We start from the raw sequence: 20288 nt of genomic DNA, 5'->3' as shown, positions 1-20288 counted from the left end.
CAATGTTGGGTTGTATTGGAGAGAGTCTCAGTCTTACATACATTTCCATACACAGTCTGTGCCTGTATTTAGTTTTCATGCTAGTGAGGGCCGAGAATCCCCTCTCACATAGGTATGTGGTTGCAAAGGGAATCAGTGTCTTAACAGCGCGATTTGCCAAGGCAAGAAACTCAGAGTGCTGTCCTATCCAGATATCTGACAGTGGCTTCTGATTAAATTACATTTTCACAGAACCGCTTGTTGCAATTTTGACGAGGTTCTCTTGTGAAGATATCAGTAAGTGGACTGGAGGCAGGGCATGAAGGTATAACGAATCCAGTTGTTTGTGTCATCCGTTTCAGGAAAGTAACTGATTTGGGGGGGCAGGGTAGCCTAGTGGTTAGAGTGTTGGACTGGTAACCAAAAGGTTGCAAGATCGAATCCCTGAGCTGACAAGGTAAAAATATGTTGTTCTGCCCCTGAACAAGACAGTTAACCCACTGTTCATATGCTGTCATTGAAAATAAGAATTGGTTCTTAACTGACTTGACTAGTTAAAGAAAAAATTGCGCACTCAACTCACTCAGGTGCTTTGCTATATCACATTTGACATAGTCCGTAAGCTTCCTTTGAGTTCATTTACACACCAAAAAACATACAATGATGGAAAAACCTGTGTGTTGTCCTTGTTAATGCAGATAGAGAAGAGCTCCAACTTCTTAATCATAGCCTCAATTTTAGTTTAGAGTATAGTTGCGGAGAGTCCCTGTAATCCTAGATTCAGATCATGCAGGTGAGAAATAACATCACCCAGTCGTGTGAAAAACGTGTCATCATGCAAGCGGACAGACAAGTGAAAATGATGGTCAGTAAAGAAAACTTTAAGCTCATCTCTCAATTTAAAAAAACATGTCAATACTTTGCCCCTTGATAACCATTTTAAATGAGCGTTGCATGGTCGCTGTCCATATCATTGTATAGTGAAGAAAATACACGAGAGTTCAGGGGTCTTGCTTAAACAAAGTTAACCATTTTCCCTGTCATGTCCAAAATGTTTTTCAAGCTGTCAGGTATTCCCTTGGCAGCAAGAGCCTCTCGGTGGACGGTGCAGTGTGCCCAAGTGACGTTGGGAGCAACTGCTTGCACCTGAGTTACCACTCTACGATGTCTCCATGTCATGGCTTTTGCAACATCAGTACAGATACCAACATGAGCAGCAACTACGTTTGTCTACATACGGACCGTTAGTGGAATTCCCGTGAGAGAGTAACGTTTAATGTGATTTTATGTTAATTATTTGACTAGGATACCTGTATTTGACATTGTGTTGCTATTTCGCTGAACACTAGATGGTTTAATTATATTTTTGGCAGTGAATCAAGGCTACTCAGGTAGAAAAAAACTACTCAGGTAGAAAAAAAATGTATAGTCCGCTTGGAAAATATAAATTGACTGTTTGAAAATGTGAATCACATTTTTATTTGGCATACCCCCGGTGGCATTGCGTGTACCCCAGTTTGGGAATACCTGCCCTAGGCCCACTCCAAACTCAAAAGATCCACAGATGATGCAATCTCAATCGCACTCCACACTGCCCTTTCCCACCGGGACAAAAGGAACACCTATGTGTTCATTGACTACAGCTCACCGTTCAACACCATAGTGCACACAAAGCTCATCACTAAACTAAGGACCCTGGGACTAAACACCTCCCTCAGCAACTGGATCCTGGACTACCTGACGGGCTGCCCCAGGTGGTAAAGGTAGGCAACAACACATTTTCCACACTGATCCTCAACACTGGGGCCCCTCGGGGGTGCGTGATTTGTCCCTTCCTGTACTCCCTGTTCACCTACGACTGCATGGCCAAACACGACTCCAACACCATCATTAAGTTTGCTGACGAAACAACAGTGGTAGGCCTGATTACCAGGCCAGAGACCTGGCGGTGTGGACTACAGGAAAAGGTGGGTCGAACAGGCACCCATAAACATCGACTGAGTTTCAAGTTCCTTGGCGTCCACTTCACCAACAAACTATCATCGTCCAAACACACAAAGACAGCTGTGACACAAACACTTTTTGCCCCCCCTGGAGATTGGAAAGATTTGGCATGGATCCCCAGATCCTCAAAAAGTTCTACAGCTCCACCATCGAGAGCATCCTGACCGGTTGCATCAGCCTGCTATGGCAACTGCTTGGCTTCTGATCGTAAGGGTCTACAGGGGTTAGCATGTACGGCCCAGTACATCACTGGGGCCAAGCTTCCTGCCATCCAGGACATACATACTAGGCAGTGTCAGAGGAAGGCCTAAAAAATACTGGAGAGCCAAGTCTAAGACCAAAAGGCTCCTTAACAGCTTTTCTCTGGTTTTTTTGCTAGTTCTCCCGGTGTTGACACTTGCCTGCCTTGACTCCGAACCCGCCTGCCTGACCATACTGACCGGACCTCGAGCCTGCCAGCCACTCTGTACCTCCTGGACTCTGACCTTGTTATGATCTTTTGCCTGTCCACGATCATTCTCTTGCCTGCCCCTTGGGATACTAATAAATATCAGAGACTTGAACCATCTGCCTCCCGTGTCTGCATCCTGTGCCCTTATAGATATGTGAGAGTGCTCGCATGCATACTGATTTAAAGCAACGATAATCAAGTGATAGGCTGTTTTAAAACTCTGCAGCTGCAATTGAAAAAACAAACATCTTTACAATTAAAAAATAAGGTGACTCCTGAAAGCCAGATGGAAATGTGTAAATTAGACATACATTCAATCCTTATATTACTGTAATATAGGCTATGCTACAGCAGATGTTTCTACCTTTCATGAGAAAAAAAGTTACCATGATGAGATGATACATGCACTGTTAACTGCGCTCCATACTGAGATGCGCTTTCTGTCCCCACCCTGAGCGTTGATGATTGATCATCAAGACAGCATAGAATAAACGTGGTCCATAGAGATGGCAGATTTAGACATGGCATATAATTGAACAGTTCTATTTCACCTCATGCTGTTATTTATCCCAGGAAAGGGGGGGGGGCAGCATTCCGCCATCCACATAGAAGTGGCTGCAGTGGAGCAGGACGAGAGTCTCAAGTTCCTGGGAGTCCAAACCCCTGAGGACTTAAAATGGTCCACACACGCGCATAGACTTGAAGAAGGTGCAACAGCACCTCTTCGACCCTCAGGAGGTTGAAAATGTTTGGCATGGGCCCTCAAATCCCCAAAAAGTTCAATATGTGTGCAATTGTGAGCATCTTGACTGACTGCATCACTGCTTGGTATTGCAATAGCAACACCCTCGATCACATCGCGCTACAGAGGGTGGTGCAAGCAATCCAGTACATCACTGGGGCCAAGTTCCCTGCCATCTAGGACCTTTATATCAGGAGGTGTGAAAGGAAGGCAAGGGAAATCGTTAGTCACCCAAGCCATAGACTGTTCTCTCTGCTTCCGCACGGCAAGCAGTACCGGTGCATAAAGTCTGACACCAACAGACTCCTGAGTAGCTTCTCTCCGCAAACCACAAGACTGCTAAATAGCTAACTAAATACACTGACCAAAAATATAAACGCAACATGTAGTGTCAGTCCCATGATTCATGAGCTGAAATAAATTATCCCAGAAATTTTCCATACTCACATAAAAATGTATTTCTCTTACACAGGTGCACCTTCTGCTGGGGACAATAAAAGGCCACTCTAAAATGTGCAGTTTTGTCACACAACACAATACCACAGATGTGCCAAGTTTTGAGGGAGCGTGCAATTGTCATGCTGACTGCAGGAATGTCCACCAGAGCTGTTGCCAGATCATTTTATATTAATTTCTCTACCATAAGCCGCTTCCAAGGTTGTTTTAGAGAATTTGGCAGTACGTTAACCAGCCTCGCAACCACAGACCATGTGTAACCACGCCAGCCCAGGACCTTCCCTTCTGGCTTCTTCACCTGCGAGTTCGTCTGAGAACAGTTACCGAGACAGCTGATGAAACTGAGGAGTATTTATGTCTGTAACAAAGCCCTTTAGTGGGGGAAAACTCATTCTGATTGGCTGGGCATGGCTCCCCAGTGGGAGCTGCACCCCTTCCCAGTCATGTGAAATCCGTATATTAGGGTCTAATTGTAATGGTATTTGTCGTCTGAAGAAGAGGAATCATCGGACCAAAGCACAGCGTGGTAAGTGTTCATGCTTGTTTTATTAAAACTGAACACTATAACAAAAATAAACAAGAGAATAACCGAAACAGTCCTTTAAGGTGCAAACACTAAACAGAAATTAACTACCCACAAAAACCATGTGGGGAAAAAGCTACCTAAGTATGGTTCCCAATCAGAGAAAACGATAGACAGCTGTCCCTGATTGAGAACCATACCCGGCCAAATCAAAGAAATACAAAAACATAGAAAAAAGAACAGAATGCCCACACCCTGACCAAACCAAAATAGAGACATAAAAAGCTCTAAAAAGCTTACATGATTTGTAACTCAGTATTGTCATGTTCTGACCTTAGTTCCTTCGTTTTGTCATTTGTTTTAGTATGGTCAGGGCGTGAGTTCGGTGGGTTGTCTATGTTCGTTTTTTCTATAATTTGGGATTTCTGTGTTCGGCCTAGTATGGTTCTCAATCAGAGGCAGCTGTCAATCGTTGTCCCTGATTGAGAATTATACTTAGGTAGCATCATTTCACTATTGAGTTGTGGGTGTTTGTTTTCCGTGTGAGTGTTTGGTCCACACGGTACTGTTTTAGATTTTGTATATTCACATCATGGTTTGTTGTTTTGTTCGAGTGTTCTATTGTCTTTATTAAAAAAACATTATGGACAATTACCACGCTGTGCATTGGTCCTCCGATCCTTCTCGCTACTCCTCCTCAGAAGAGGAGGATGAGAACCCTTACAAGTATAATTGTTTAATGTTGCATATCTTTTTTTAACCCCTTTTTCTCCCCAATTTCACGTTATCCAATTGTTAGTCGTTATTGTCTTTTGTCATCGCTACAACTCCTGCACGGACTCGGGAGAGGCGAAGGTCGAGAGCCATGCGTCCTCCGAAAGACAACCCAACCAAGCCGCACTGCTTCTTAACAAAGCGTGCATCCAACCCAGAAGCCAACCGCACCAATGTGTCGGAGGAAACACCGTGCACCAAGCAACCTGGTCAGCGTGCACTGCACCCAGCCCGCCACAGGAGTCGCTAGTGGGCGATGAGACAAGGATATCCCTGCCCTAACCCGGACGATGCTTGGCCAATTGTGCGCCGTCCCATGGGCCTCCCGGTCCCGACCGGCTGCGACAGAGCCTGGGCTCGAACCCAGAGTCAGACCACTGCGCCACCCCGGAGGCCGCATTTATATTTTTGATCAGTATATATTGTTATTGATTACTGCATTGTTAGGTTTAGAGCTTGCAAGAAAGGCATTTTAATGTACTTGTGCATGTGACATTAAAACTTGAAACTTGGTCATTTTAAATGACAAAAACAGGCAAAACAGAAGACCGGAGATGGTCTGAACAGAAAGCAGCTTCAGCTGAACAAAAGCCATGTGTCACATGTGAAACATCCCAGAGAGAAAGTCTAACAGCAGATAATTGTGATTCTTAGATCATTACATTCAAATGCCTTCAATTTATCATCTTAGATCAAGAAGGCAAGTATTTTGGGCCCAGACGTTTCTGCAGGCAGTTGGGTGCAGGCATGACCCCCAAGGCACATGATTCAAATATCTAATAGGTTTAATAAATAACCAGGTGGAATTACCATTCTAACATAACATTCTACAATGTTACTGGATTTTGTGTTGCACAGACAGATAAACAATTCATGAACATTACAATCCCTTCCCAGTGACATAATGAATATTGTGTTGTTGATTGATGGTGTGGAGATCTTTTTAAATCTGAAAACATCTTATACTCAAAATCATTAGCAAATAGCTTTTTTTTTTACTATGTCAGCACTAAATCAACACTAACCTGTGTTAACCTGAGATTATCTGCCTCTGTGGAGACATAAATCACACTCTGGCATTGACATACAGCTAAATCAATACCTGAACACAAACACCCCTCTTATCTCACTTTACAAAACAAACCATCTCTGAACAAACCCAGAAAAACAGAACCATCAATCTCTCAAGAGTCATACTCCACAGGTCTTGGTAAGGGCAGAGCAGAGCTTTTGAGTAAATACCCTTTTTGTACCTCTGTGAAATTTGGAGGAGTTGGACTTCATAGCATGCAAGAGGTTTACAGGTCAAGTGACCCTGTGGCCAAGGTATTTGCTGGAATATGCATGTACTTGTTGTGCCTTGCGAGTCGCTATATTTAGGCTCTCTCTCATCTCCAACTGTCCTCAGTCCCAGGAATTCTCTCTCACAGGAGCAATGCTTAGACGGAGTGGAGCAAACGCACATTTTGGCATTTCAAAATCACAAGCGGGTGTCACAAGCGGGTGTCACAAACGGGTGTCACAAGCGGGTGGACTGTCAGCATTAGAAAATGCTGATAGTCCATATTGTAGTATTTGTCAAGTAATGATGCAAAAACATTATATTCTGAGGTTTCAGATCAGACCCATTTCCCCATCCTGGCCAAACACAATTACCATTTTACAACACACTGGAAGTTTATTTCAGATTAGCATAGAGACAGATTCAAACTACACTGACATTTCTGAAGATGGTTTTTGTTTTTATACATATTTTTTTAATACGATGAGCTAGTTAAAGTAGCATTCCCATAAACAAGAAAAATCATCTATATTTAATCACATTTCTTTAGAAGGCTATTGCCTAACCAAGCCCACTGACTGATAAGAAATATAATGTGTAATGGTGTTGAAAACAAACAGATCACTATACAACGTGGTAATAATAGCATCTGTGAATGTGGGTTTTCCTACCAAAATGGCATTGTAAGTCAAATGTGAACAGTAAGGCTTACCTCCTAAAGTTAAAATGAAGTGAAATCTAATCAACATGTATGTATCAACAGAGATCAGTAAAAGCCCTGTTTAACAGATCCTTTCAGGTGAGGGTGACTGACGAGATGGATCCCTGGTTTACTATAAGTCATTTCCTTCCCTGCCACTGCCGCCTTAACCCAGGGTTCATGAAGGGCCAGTGACCCCCAACTTCGTGACACCGCAGCAACTTGATTGGATGACATTTGGGGGTAGTGATGGAAACAGTCACAATCTGTCAGGAGAGTGTCAGCTAGTCTCCTGTCCAAGCCCCTCATTAGCATTCACATCAAAACACACACACACCAGTTGGGGGAGGGGAGTACTCCAAAATACCCCTTATCTAGTGGGTGTGTCCATTAAGCAGCTAAAGGCAGCCTATATTAAACATGTGCCTTGGAGAGAGGGATTACTGGCCTATCATATTATGACACAAGTAATTTCCTCCTTCACAAAGCAACGCCAGTTGGTAGCCTGGGAAAAGGTTACATATTAGCCAGAGAACATATTAGTGCATATCTGTACCTGTTACCGAGTCACACTCAAGTATTGATTTAAGTCCACATGAACAGCTAGGTCTCTGGAGGCAACAACCAATTTATTGAGGTCCGTCTCCAAACATCTTAGCATAGGTATATTCCCCTGCAGCACACTCCCTTATCAAACACTGAGTTGAAACACAATACGATAAGACCGAGTTTGTGCTCTTTCGAAATGACTAGGCTATCTCTGGTTTTAGTACAAACTACAAAATAACCTCACCTTCCTTGAACCCTATTTTGGTCTTCCTCGCTTGCTTTAGGAAATCAGTAGGTTTTCCCCTTGGAGGTCACTGGGAACAGTGTAGTTCCCATGACGAGGAAGGAAAGGAGTCGGGAAGGGGCACAATCACTTCCAAGCGCAGTCTCTGCAGGGGTGCAGACATTTTTAAGAGGACTTAACTACTTCCAGAGTTCTGAGTTCCGGTTAAGCTCAGCTATGTCTGGAAAACACATTCCATTCCAGAAGCAGTGCAGCTGACTGGTGCTCCGTTCAGCTAACTCACCAGGCTGCTCCTTTCAGCTAACTCACCAGGCTGCTCCGTTCAGCTAACTCACCAGGCTGCTCCGTTCAGCTAACTCACCAGGCTGCTCCGTTCAGCTAACTCACCAGGCTGCTCCGTTCAGCTAACTCACCAGGCTGCTCCGTTCAGCTAACTCACCAGGCTGCTCCGTTCAGCTAACTCACCAGGCTGCTCCGTTCAGCTAACTCACCAGGCTGCTCCGTTCAGCTAACTCACCAGGCTGCTCCGTTCAGCTAACTCACCAGGCTGCTCCGTTCAGCTAACTCACCAGGCTGCTCCGTTCAGCTAACTCACCAGGCTGCTCCGTTCAGCTAACTCACCAGGCACTGGGCTCTGATAACAACACAGTACACATCCACATCCACAAAATGCATAGCAGCATTTTTTATTATTTTTTATGTCCTGGGATTTGTGTCCACACAATTTCCCCCTGTGAGTGCAAACCGCCACAGTTCTCCATGTGGGTTATATACCATGAGAAGCTAATTTAGTATTTAAGGCAGATGGCTTTCGAGTGAATTCCAAAGTGAAGGGCTGCAGTCACACTAAATGTATACAGCATGTTGAATGTTGATCTAGAACATACCGTGCATTCAGACCCCTTGACTTTTCCCACATTTTGTTACGTTACAGCCTTATTCTAAAATGGATTAAATTGCTTTTTCCCCATCATCAATCTACTACACACAATACCCCATAAATACAAAGCAAAAACATTTTTTTTAGAATATATTGGTAAATTTATTGAAATAAAAAACTGAAATATCAAATTTACATAAGTATTCAGACCCTTTACTCTGTACTTTGTTAAAGCACTTTTGGCAGCGATTACAGCCTCGAGTCTTCTTGGGTATGACGCAACAAGCTTGAGTTTCTCCCATTCATCTCTACAGATTCCCTCAAGCGCTGTCAGGTTGGATGGGGAGTATCCCGGTCGAACATCCAGAGATGTTCGATCGTTCAAGTCCGGGCCACTCAAGGACATTCAGAGACTGGTCCCGAAGCCACTCCTGCGTTGTCTTGGCTGTGTGCTTCGGGTCATTGTCCTGTTGGAAGATGAACCTTCACCCCAGTCTGAGGTCCTGAGTGCTCTGGAGTAGGTTTTCATCAAGGATCTCTCTGTACTTTGCTCCATTCATCTTTCCCTCGATCCTGACTAGTCTCCCAGTCTGCCTCTGAAAAACATTCACACAGCATGATGCTGCCACCACCATGCTTCACCGAAGGGATGGTGCGAGGTTTCCTCCAGACGTGACGCTTGGCATTCAGGCCAAAGTGTTCAATCTTGGTTTCATGAGACCAGAGAATTAATATTTGAACATCTTGGCCATGTTCTGTTATAATCTCCACCCGGCACTGCCAGAAGAGGACTGGCCACCACTTATAGCTTTGTTCCTCTTTAGGTTTCTTCCTAGGTTCTGGCCTTTCTTGGGAGTTTTTCCTAGCCACCGTGCTTCTACACCTGCATTGCTTGCTGTTTGGAGTTTTATGCTGGGTTTCGGTACAGCACTTTGTGACATCAGCTGACGTAAGAAGGGCTTTATAAATAAATTTGATTTGATCAATTGAAACAGGATGCACTTGAGCTCAATTCCGAGTCTCATAGGGAAGGGTCTGAATACTTAAATAAATAATACTTTTTTATTTTTAACACATTTGCAAAAACTAAAACCTGTTTTCGCTAAGCCATGATAGGATATTGTGTGTAGATTGATGAGGATATACATTTATATTTTTAATCTATTTTAGAAAAAATGCTGTAAAGTAACAAAATATGGAAAGGGGAAGGGGTTTGAATACTTTCCGAATGCACTGTATGCATATATTTGTAAATTTTCCAACCTCATGGCTCCCATATCTTTCCTACCGTGACCACTTATGGCTGTTTTAACAGAGAAACTAAACTATGAGATATGACCATTCAATTCAAGTCATACAAATCATAGACAATATTTCCAAACTGCAACGGCTATTATACGTCATTTAAATGGTTGATAGCCTAGGGCCAAGAGAGGGGAGAGTGTACTGTAAGTGTAATCTGATGAGGAAATGCTCAAAGCCTTCACCTACTAACAACTCCTACGATTGCCAAACTGCTCTCTCAAGACTGACACACTAAATTCAGGGGAGACATCACAACACACAGTGGAAGTTTGGAGCATCTTCTAAAGAAAGGGAGGGGGATACCTAGTCAGTTGTACAACTAAATGCATTCAACTGAAATGTGTCTCACGCATTTAATAATAACCCAACCCCTCTGAATCAGAAGACCTTTGTACAAACCATCTATGCTGGGGCATTACTTTAAATGACGAGACATTTCCCTAACAACAAGACAAAAACCTCATGGTATTTCACCCCCTATATATGTCTAAAAGTTTGAAGAAAACATTTGAAAGAGAGTTGAGGTCTCTTTGATACCTGACTTACTTGTTAAAATGTTGCAGCAGTAAAAATATGATGCCACCATAAAGGATTCTTCTATTTATTGCGTGAAACTGTTGAGTTGGCAGACAACCTCCTGTATTTCTGTTTTATTGGTTCTTACAGACTAAAAAAGACACTTCAATGTAAATAACCATACCTGTCACCCCATAAATACCATTACCTCCAAGTTATGCCTGCAGGTTTTAAACAAATGGTGCTTGGTTTACTTTTAAGTCATGGTGGCCTCCACAGTTTGACATCAAGCAGAAGCCTTAAATGAAAGGTTGCGCGAGAAGGGATACTGGAGGTAGAGAGATATCTTCACACCACTTGGCACAGACCTGGCAGTGTACTGTATACCACTAGGAAGGGACCCTAAGCAAGAAGCTGATTCTTAAAATCTAAACAGAGAAAACATCTACCACTTAATTTGAAAATAATTTGAAAATAAATTCATTAAAAATCCTACAATGTGATTTTCTGGATTTTTTTTCTAATTTTGTCTGTCATAGTTGAAGTGTACCTATGATGAAAATTACAGGCCTCTCTCATCTTCTTAAGTAGGAGAACTTGCACAATTGGTGGCTGACTAAATACTTTTTTGCCCCACTGTATATGCGGTAATATTGCAATGATTTTACTGTTTTATGCAGTAATAGTGCAGTGATTGGTCAAATTTGAAAGCCCTCGCATATATTTCTGCTAAATTTGTTATGATCACAAAATCCTGGAGGGACTGCCTGTTGGTAATGGTCCCAGAAAGTTGCATGTGCAGTCTTAGCAGTAGAGTCCAGACCACAGTGTTACAATGTGATGTGGCTAAATCACAGTGATACAAGGGACTATGGAAGGTGGGCAAAAGCTTTACTAACTGAGTGGCAAACATTAATATATGAGAATGGTATCATTCAGTGAGAAACTGGGAATGCAATCTAAACTATCCACCTAAACTTTATGGTGTGGTTTGCCCTGAGGGGAACAGCATTCTCACTTCAGTAAAAGGCCCAGTGCAGTCAAAAACGTGATATTCCTGTGTTTTTAAATAACACTGAAACAAAATATAAATGCAACATGCAACAATTTTATAGATTTCACTGAGATACAGTCTATATAAGGAAATCAGTCAATTTAAATAAAAACATTAGGCCGTACTCTATGGATTTCACGACTGGGAATACAGATATGCATGTTGGTCAAAGATCCATTGGATCAGAAAACCAGTCAGTGTCTGGTATGGATCTCGTCATGGTATTTCTGTGCATTCAAATTTCCATCGATAAAATGCAATTGTGTTCATTGTCCGTAGCTTATGCCTGCCCATACCATAACCCCACCACCACTAGGCACTCTGTTCACAACGTTGACATCAGCAAACTGCTCGACCACACGAAGCCATACATACTATCTGCCATCTGCCCGGTACAGTTGAAACCGGGATTAATCCGCGAAGCGCACACTTCTCCAGCTTGACAGTGGCCATCGAAGGTGAGTATTTGTCCACTGAAGTCGGTTATGACATTGAACTACAGTCAGGTCAAGACCCTGGTGAGGACGACCAACACACAGATGAGCTTCGCTGAGACATTTCTGACAGTTTGTGCAGAAATTGTTCCGTTGTGCAAACCCACAGTTTCATCAGCTGTCTGGGTGGCTGGTCTCAGACGATCCTGCAGGTGAACAAGTAGGATATGGAGGTCCTGGGCTGGCGTGGTTACATGTGGTCTACGGTTGTGAGGCCGGTTAGACGTACTGCCAAATTCTCTAAAATGATGTTGGAGGCGGTAGAGAAATTATGGTAGAGAAATTAACATTACATTCTCTGGCAACAGCTCTGGTTGACATTCCTGCAGTCAGCATGCCGACTGCACACTCCCTCAAAACTTGACACTTCTGTGGCATTGTGTTGTGTGAGAAAATATTTTAGAGTGGCCTTTTATTGTCACCAGCACAAGGTGCACCTGTGTAATGATCATGATGTTTAATCAGCTTCTTGATATGCCACACCTGTTAGGTGGATGTCAACCAAATTTTAGAGAAAAAGCTTTTTGTCCGCATGGAACATTTTTGGGATCTTTAACTTCAGCCCATGAAACGTGACAAACACTTTACATGTTGCGTTTATATTTTTGTTCAGTATATATTTCCACACTATGGAGTTGGAATAATACTGTGAAATGGTAAAAATGATGCTAAAACCTTTTTACTGTTTCGGTGGGAGAGAGTTTGAGCCTTGCACGGGGACCTCACAATGAGGTAAATTAGTTAATAAACCAATAAGAAACCTCTCTGCCAATAACAGCTACTTTTCTGTTTTCCCTCCTCACTTAAACCACTCCCACACAGTCCTAGCTACATCTTAGCTTGAGAAATTGCTCTTTAACTCTTAGGGATAGCCTCCTTTTTTCTCCATTTCCTGTCTGAATAACATGCCAAAAGTAAACAGCCTGTTGCTCAGGCCCTGAAGCCAGGATATGCATATAATTGGTACCATTGGAAATGAAACACTTTGAAGTGTGTTAAAATGTTAAAATAATGTAGGAGAATATAACACAATAGATATGGTAGGAGAAAATACAAAGAAAAACCAACCTGAAGTTTTTTTTGAGAGACCATCCTCTTAGAAATGCAAGAGAAAGGTCATATTGTAAAATGTCATATTCCTATGGCTTCCACAGGGTGTCAGCAGTCTATGTTCAAGGTTTCAGGCTTGTAACTTTTAAAAAACAAATCAGAAATAACAGTTTTAGTAGAAGGACACAGTCTTGGAAATTCATGTTTGCGCGCACCATGAAGAAATTACGCACCTGCTAAAATAATTTTCCTATTGAACATACTTCTTTCCAAAATAAATATTATAGTTTGATTACATTTTAGGGTATCTGAGGAGTAAATATAAACATATTTTGACTTGTTGAAACAAAGTTGAGGGGTAGATTTTCAGATTCCTTTCTCTACAAGTTGAACGAGTAGATTACTCAAATCGATGGCGCCAACTAAACTGACTTTTTGGGATATAAAGAAGGATTTTATCTAACAAAACGACACTACATGTTATAGCTGGGAACCTTTGGATGACAAATCAGAGGAAGATTTTCAAAAAGTAAGTGAATATTTAATGGTTATATGTGAATGTATGAAACCTGTGATGTGGGGCGCCTTCCTCAAACAATCGCATGGCATATTTTTGCTGTAATAGCTACTGTAAATCGGACAGCACAGTTAGATTAACAAAAATTTAAGCTTTCAGCCGATATAAGACACATATGTACCTAAATGTACCATAATATTTCTGAATATTTATTTGAATTGCGCACCCTCCAGTTTCACCGGAAGTTGTCCCGCTAGCGGGACACCGACCCTTGTAAGAGGCAATTATTTTTTTTAAACTATTTTAATTGAAAACAGACACAGTAAGGTACCTTATTGTTGCCCAGAAATGATTTGATATTGAGATCAAAACGGCTGCATTAGACCTTTTAAGACACTTAATAGACCAGTAAGACTGGATTTTAATAAGATATGCAGATATTTTCACAATACACATGACTGAAGACTCAATATAATAGGGCATGACTTCTTAGAATGAAGTGTCTGCTTTAATTTGACTTTCATTAAAACTGTGGAAGTTAATCAACTGCTCATATTTGTCTTCTGGTTTATTTGATCAATCATGAAGCTACCTGTGGTTGGATGAACTGATAGGGTAATGACTGTTTATGGTGTCTGTATCAGTTAAGGAGAGACGAACAAGAGGTTTGTGGTGCGGTGAAATTCTCTTCAGACCATCTACATCAAGGTGACACCAACAGAAAAACAGAGAGAGAAAGAGTGAGAAAAAATCTTCTTCTGACAGCTTTAAACTGAAATGTTTCAGCCATTGTCTGTATACTGTTACACTCTACCAGTTTGGAAAGCCCTGGGCCAATACAAATGACAGATTTATAGTTTTGTTTTTTGGCAGCCGGGTATTGGACTCTACAGTAGGCAATGTTGTTAAAGGTAGAGAAGTAGAAAGAGGGCGAGTCGCTTCATGAGAGGGACTGTATGTAAGTGGACACACCCATCACTAGTGTCAGCATGGCTTGTTGTATGACAATACTCAGTGACACCTTGAGGGTTGTGGGTACCTGAGTGGACATGGAATACAATGAGAGTCCCTATTTTGTAGCTGCAGTTGATTGTGGGGAAGGAGAAAGGGAGAAAGTCATGGATTTTGGAGGTGTTATAGGGTAGGATGTTGGTGGGGCAAGGATGCCCTGTGGTGTAACAAGCTGCTGAATCATGGAAAGTTTTGTCTTTTGTTTTTGGCATGCATCTCTATTGCCTCAGTTATTCTGAACACAATCTAAAATGTACAAGATGGTGCCGGAGGGGGATGGCTGCCGTCTTTTCGGCTCTTAACCATCCTTGCTATTCTGTTTGTTTTTTCGCGTTGCTCATAACTTGTTTTGTACATAATGTTGCTGCTACTGTCTCTTATGACCGAATAGAGCTTCTGGACATCAGAACTGGGATTACTCACCTCAAATTGGACGAGGAGTTCTTCAATAAGTCAGATGCAGGAGATATACTACAGACGCCCGACCAGGCCCAGATCCCTGTGACTCGCTGGAAAAGGAAACGTAGGTTTTGCGGAAAGAGATCTGAATGCCTTGTGAGGATCAGGCGACGAGTGCATAATTTGCCCTTGCCTTCCTAACATTCAATCGCTGGAAAATAAATGGGACGAAGTGAAAGCAAGTATATCCTACCAACGGGACATTAAAAATTGTAATATCTTATGTTTCACTGAGTTGTGGATGAACAACAACATTAAGAACATACAGTTGGCGGGTTATACACTCCATCGGCAGGATAGAACAACAGCCTCTGGTAAGACACGGGGCGGGGGCCTATGCATATTTGTAAACAATAGCTGGTGCACAATATCGAAGGAAGTCTCAAGGTTTTGCTCGCCTGAGGTAGAGTATCTCATGATAAGCTGTAGACCACACTATCGACCTAGAGAGTTTATCTGTACTTTTAGTAGCTGTCTACATACCACCACATACTGTGGCTGGCACTAAAACAGCACTCAATGTGCTGTATCCCACCATAAACAAACAGGAAAATGCTCATCCAGAGGTGGCGCTCCTAGTGGCCGGGCACTTTAATGCCTGCATTTAGTTTTACCTCATTTATATCAGCATGTTAAATGTGCAACCAGAGGGAAAACAATTCTAGACCACCTTTACTCCACACAGAGATGTGTACAAAGCTCTCCCTCGCCCTCCATTTTGTAAATATGACCATAACTCTATCCTCCTGATTCCTGCTTACAAGAAACAAATTCAAGCAGGAAGCACCATTGACTCAGTCTATAAAAAAGTGGTCAGATGAAGCAGATGCTAAACTACAGAACTGTTTTGCTAGCACAGACAGGAATATATTCCGGGATTCTTCCGATGGCATTGAGGAGTAGACCACATCAGTACATAATTACCTCAATGACCTCAACACCGGTGCCCCCGCACATTGACACATTGACTCTGTACCAGTAGCCCCTGTATATAACCCTGCTATTGTTATTTACTGCTTCTCTTTAATTATTTGTTCTTATTATCTCATACTTTTTTATAGGTATTTTCTTAAAACTGCATTGTTGGTTAAGGGCTTGTAAGTAAGCATTTCACTGGTAGGTCTGCACCTGTTGTATTCGGCGCATGTGACAAATACGATTTGATTTGATTACAACATTGGGGGGAGTATTGTGTGTAAAGCAGGGTGTTCTATAAGCCATTCCCACAAACTCAGCCACACAGAAACAGCTGGCCATGTCGACCTCACCGTGGGCAGGTGAGCAAACAGCCCTGAGTGGTTGAGTGGTGCTGGCTGCATCAGGCCCGCATGGCAGGCAGAAAGAGAACTTCCCTCAGCATCCTACTAGCACGAGAAGCCATCGTGCACAGAGAGAAACCACCACTAAGAAGTGCTGCCCACAGGAATGCGTTGGCTATTAGCAGCCCCCATTAGGAGGTAGAGAGAGGGGCTCAGGTTACCGTGTGTGTGGCTGGAGCGCACCAGGTCCCACTGAGCCTGTTGCGACGACTCAAAGGGATGCCACAGAACTCATCTTCAATAAAACTCCCACTGGAGGTCATATTATACTTCAGAGGGCTCAGGAAAAATGTGCTCTCACTCACCGTCTCTGTGCATGTTTTGTTTTGCTGTATCACTTACTTAAGTGGAAGGCATTCCAATAATGCAATAGCTATAACAGTTAGGGTACAATCACAAACAAGTACAAACATGTTGCAGAATGCACAGGAGGAAAACAGAGATGAGAAGAAGAGTGAGGAACATCCACGAAGAGCATACGGACAGAACTACCTGCGATATCCTGATAAAATCTTCAATCAGAGTGCCTCTGTCTTCTGTTACATAAAAAGAAAAGGAGAAGTGGTGAGAAAAGTACCCCCACTGTTCTCCAAATAAGTAGGTTCGGTCACTGTCTGCTCTAAACAAAACCAAGTTCCCGCTTCCTTTGGAGTGTGGTTTAAACATCTCCCCATCTTTGTTCTTTGTTCTCATCCTCTCCCACACACACGCTTTACTATGTAGATCCAACACAGGAAGTGACTAAGGGGCTGGTCAGTTCTCTGTCACAAACCCCTCAGGCCTAAGGCCCTATAAAACCCAAGGTGCCTTTTCTTCAGGCTTTACTGCTCTTTTGTGTGCATGGGTCATTCTCCCTCTTGTTTGACAATATCAGGCAGTCAGAGCCCAGGTAGACACACTGGTTGTAAAACCACTCAGGCTGTCGACAACCCTCTGATCAACACCAGAGCTTCGAGAAGGCCATCGAGAGGTGTCTCCTGCTGTGGATGGTCTAGCATGTCTAGACTGGAGGTCGACCTCCTTTGGTAGGGCTATATAGCCTGGGCTGAACGCTTTGGAAAAAGACTATGTGTGAGGACCAAATTGCAGAGGGATTGGGTGCCTTTAAAAGCAAGTCAGAAATTGAATGAAGAATACCTGATCATTATAGAAATCACTGTTCTAACAAACAAAAACATCTGTATTTTCCTCATTTGCCAGTTGCTTGTACTATAAAGTTTAACAGTCAGATGAGCCTGCACTCAGAAGGTGAAACTATGTTGGTTCACATGACTGGTGGCATTTCAGTAATGACTTGAGGACAGGGGATTATAGTAAACAAAGCCAGTGAAGTGTGACAAAGGACCTATCTAGAGAATAGCTGGAAGCAAAACAAACATCTAGCCTCAAAGGCTGCTCAGAAATGTATATTATGTCTGTGAAAAACGTTAACTTCATCTCTCCTTTTTCACTTTTTCTCTCTAAATCAGATTATGTTAAACAAGATCTCATCTACACAGCTTTCTCTGAGGGCTTTGAAGTTATAATACAGGACCTAAACCAATCCAGGTGGATGGAGTTTACTATGTTTTCACTGCCTGGTAATGGCCATATAAAAGCTAACCTAAGTGTTCTGCATGGGACCCAGCGTTACACGCAGCATTACACAACCATCTGATTAGAGTCAACCATTAGCTAGGAGATAACTGTCACACCCTGATCTGTTTCACCTGTCTTGTGATTGTCTCCACCCCCTCCAGGTGTTGCCCATTTTCCCCATTATCCCGTGCATTTATACCGGTGTTGTTTTCTGTTTGTTGGTTGCCAGTTTGTCTTGTCTCATCAAGACTACCAGCGTGTTTTTCCCCGTACGCCTGTTCTCGCTAGTCCCTGTTTTCTAGTCCCTCCGGTTTTGACCTTTCTGCCTGCCCTGACCCTGCCTGCTGTTCTGTACCTTTCTGACACTGCCCTGGATTACTGACCTCTGCCTGCCTGCCGTTCTGTACCTTACTGACTCTGCACTGGATTACTGACCCATTTTGTTAGTTCGAATCACAGATGTTTATTGTCTGCATCTGGGTCTTATCCTCAGTCCTGATAATAACTGTATTCATTTATCCATTGAGTGATGCTCATCAGTTTTCAAATATAGTTTGACGTGTAATAAAAGATGCAGAAAACTTCTCAACGTTGCATTTACATTTACATTTAAGTCATTTAGCAGACGCTCTTATCCAGAGCGACTTACAAATTGGTGCATTCACCTTATGACATCCAGTGGGACAGTCACTTAACAATAGTGCATCTAAAACTTAGGGGGGGTGGGGTGAGAGGGATTACTTAACCTATCCTAGGTATTCCTTAAAGAGGTGGGGTTTCAGGTGTCTCCGGAAGGTGGTGAGTGACTCCGCTGTCCTGGCGTCGTGAGGGAGTTTGTTCCACCGTTGCCTTTGATTACGAAGGCTGATACTAAAACTACTAGGGTTGCCCCGACAAAAAAACAATTGTTTGGTCAATTTTTAAACGTGTATTTTTTTTCATATATAGACACCCTGATCTGTTTCACCTGTCCTTCCAGGTGTCACTTATTTTCCCTGGTGTATTTATCCCTGTCTCTCTGTGCCAGTTCATCTTGTATGTTCAAGTCAACTGGTGTGTGTTTTCCCGTGCTCCTACTTTTCTATTTCTCTTCTACTAGTCCTCCCGCTTTTGACCTTTACCTGTTTTCTGGACTCCATTCCCTCCTGCCTGCCCTGACCTCGAACCTGCCATTCTGTACCTCTGGATCTCTGAACTGGTTTTGACCTTTGGCCTGTCCATGACCATTCGCTTGCCTACCCCTTTTGGATGGTTAAACATCTTGGACTCTAACCATCTGCCTCCTGTGTCTGCATCTGGGTTTCGCCTTGTGCCCTTATTCCCGGTGTTTATAAAAACAAACTATATGCACTGAGCTTGTCTGATGCTTCAATCTCTAGCACTGAGATGCAGTGCCTTAGACACTATAGGGATACGCATGGAGGTTGGTTCATGTTCTTCAATCACATTTATCTCTCTACTCTGCCTGTCTGTAATGAACTTGACTAATTGTATTAACTAGCAACTAGGTCAGGCCCACAGCTCATGCTAGAAAACTTGCAACATTGTATCAACTATTCTGGGCCATCAGAGTTTCCCATGCCAGTGAGTTCCAGACAGACACAGCTGTATTTGTGCAAGGGATAAGAAGTGATTAGGTATTTTATGACGTTTCCACTGGATCAGAGCATGACATTTTTCCAGAGGGTTGGTGGTTATCGAAAGGGAGATTCTTTTTAAAATACAGTGCAAATACAATGTATTCAGACCCCTTGATTTTTCCCAACATTTTGTTACGTTACAGCCTTTTCTAAAAATGTATATATTTTAAATATATCAATCTACACACAATACCCCATAACGACAAAGGCAAAAGTTTTTTTTGCAAATGTATAAAAACAATGTTTACCTTATTTCCATAAGTACTCAGACCCTTTGCAATGAGACTTCGAAATTGAGCTCAATTGATCATCCTTGAGAGGTTTCTACAACTTGGAGTCCAACTGTGGTAAATTCAACTGATTGGACATGATTTAAAAAAGGCACACCTGTCTATATTAGGTACCACAATTGACAGTGCATATCAGATCAAAAACCAAGCCATGAGGTCCAAGGAATTGTTCGTAGAGCTCCGAGACAGGATTGTGTCAAGGCACAGATCTGGGGAAGGGTACCAAAATATGTCTGCAGGTCCCCAAGAGCCAGAGCCTGGACTTGAACCAAATTGAACATCTCTGGAGAGACCTGAAAATAGCTGTGCAGCGACAATATCTATCCAACCTGATAGAGCTTGAAAGAATCTGTAGAGAAGAATGCGAGAAACACCCCAAATACAGGTGTGCCAAGCTTGTCGTGTCATACCCCAGAACACTCGGGGCAATCAGAAATACTATCAGACATCCCCAAATATATATACGTGTGC

General features: G+C 42.6%; 1 protein-coding gene across 2 annotated transcripts in view; it reads right to left on the bottom strand.

The window, feature by feature from the left end:
• Positions 1 to 20288, bottom strand: part of LOC124043941 (ly6/PLAUR domain-containing protein 6B-like) — a 47064-nt gene that overhangs the window by 13911 nt on the left and 12865 nt on the right. The window contains exon 1 of one of the 2 annotated variants that reach the window (XM_046363107.1): positions 7705 to 8004. The exons of the other annotated variant lie outside the window; for it this stretch is intronic. The gene's annotated coding sequence lies outside the window, so the exon portion shown is untranslated. Of the gene's footprint in view, positions 1 to 7704; positions 8005 to 20288 lie in introns of those variants that run through there. 2 annotated transcript variants of the gene reach the window in all.

The sequence above is a fragment of the Oncorhynchus gorbuscha genome, linkage group LG09 (genome assembly GCF_021184085.1).
Source record: "Oncorhynchus gorbuscha isolate QuinsamMale2020 ecotype Even-year linkage group LG09, OgorEven_v1.0, whole genome shotgun sequence".
NCBI lineage: Eukaryota > Metazoa > Chordata > Actinopteri > Salmoniformes > Salmonidae > Oncorhynchus > Oncorhynchus gorbuscha.
The sequence above is the reverse complement of the archived record's forward strand: the minus strand, read 5'-3'. Positions and strand labels throughout refer to the sequence as shown.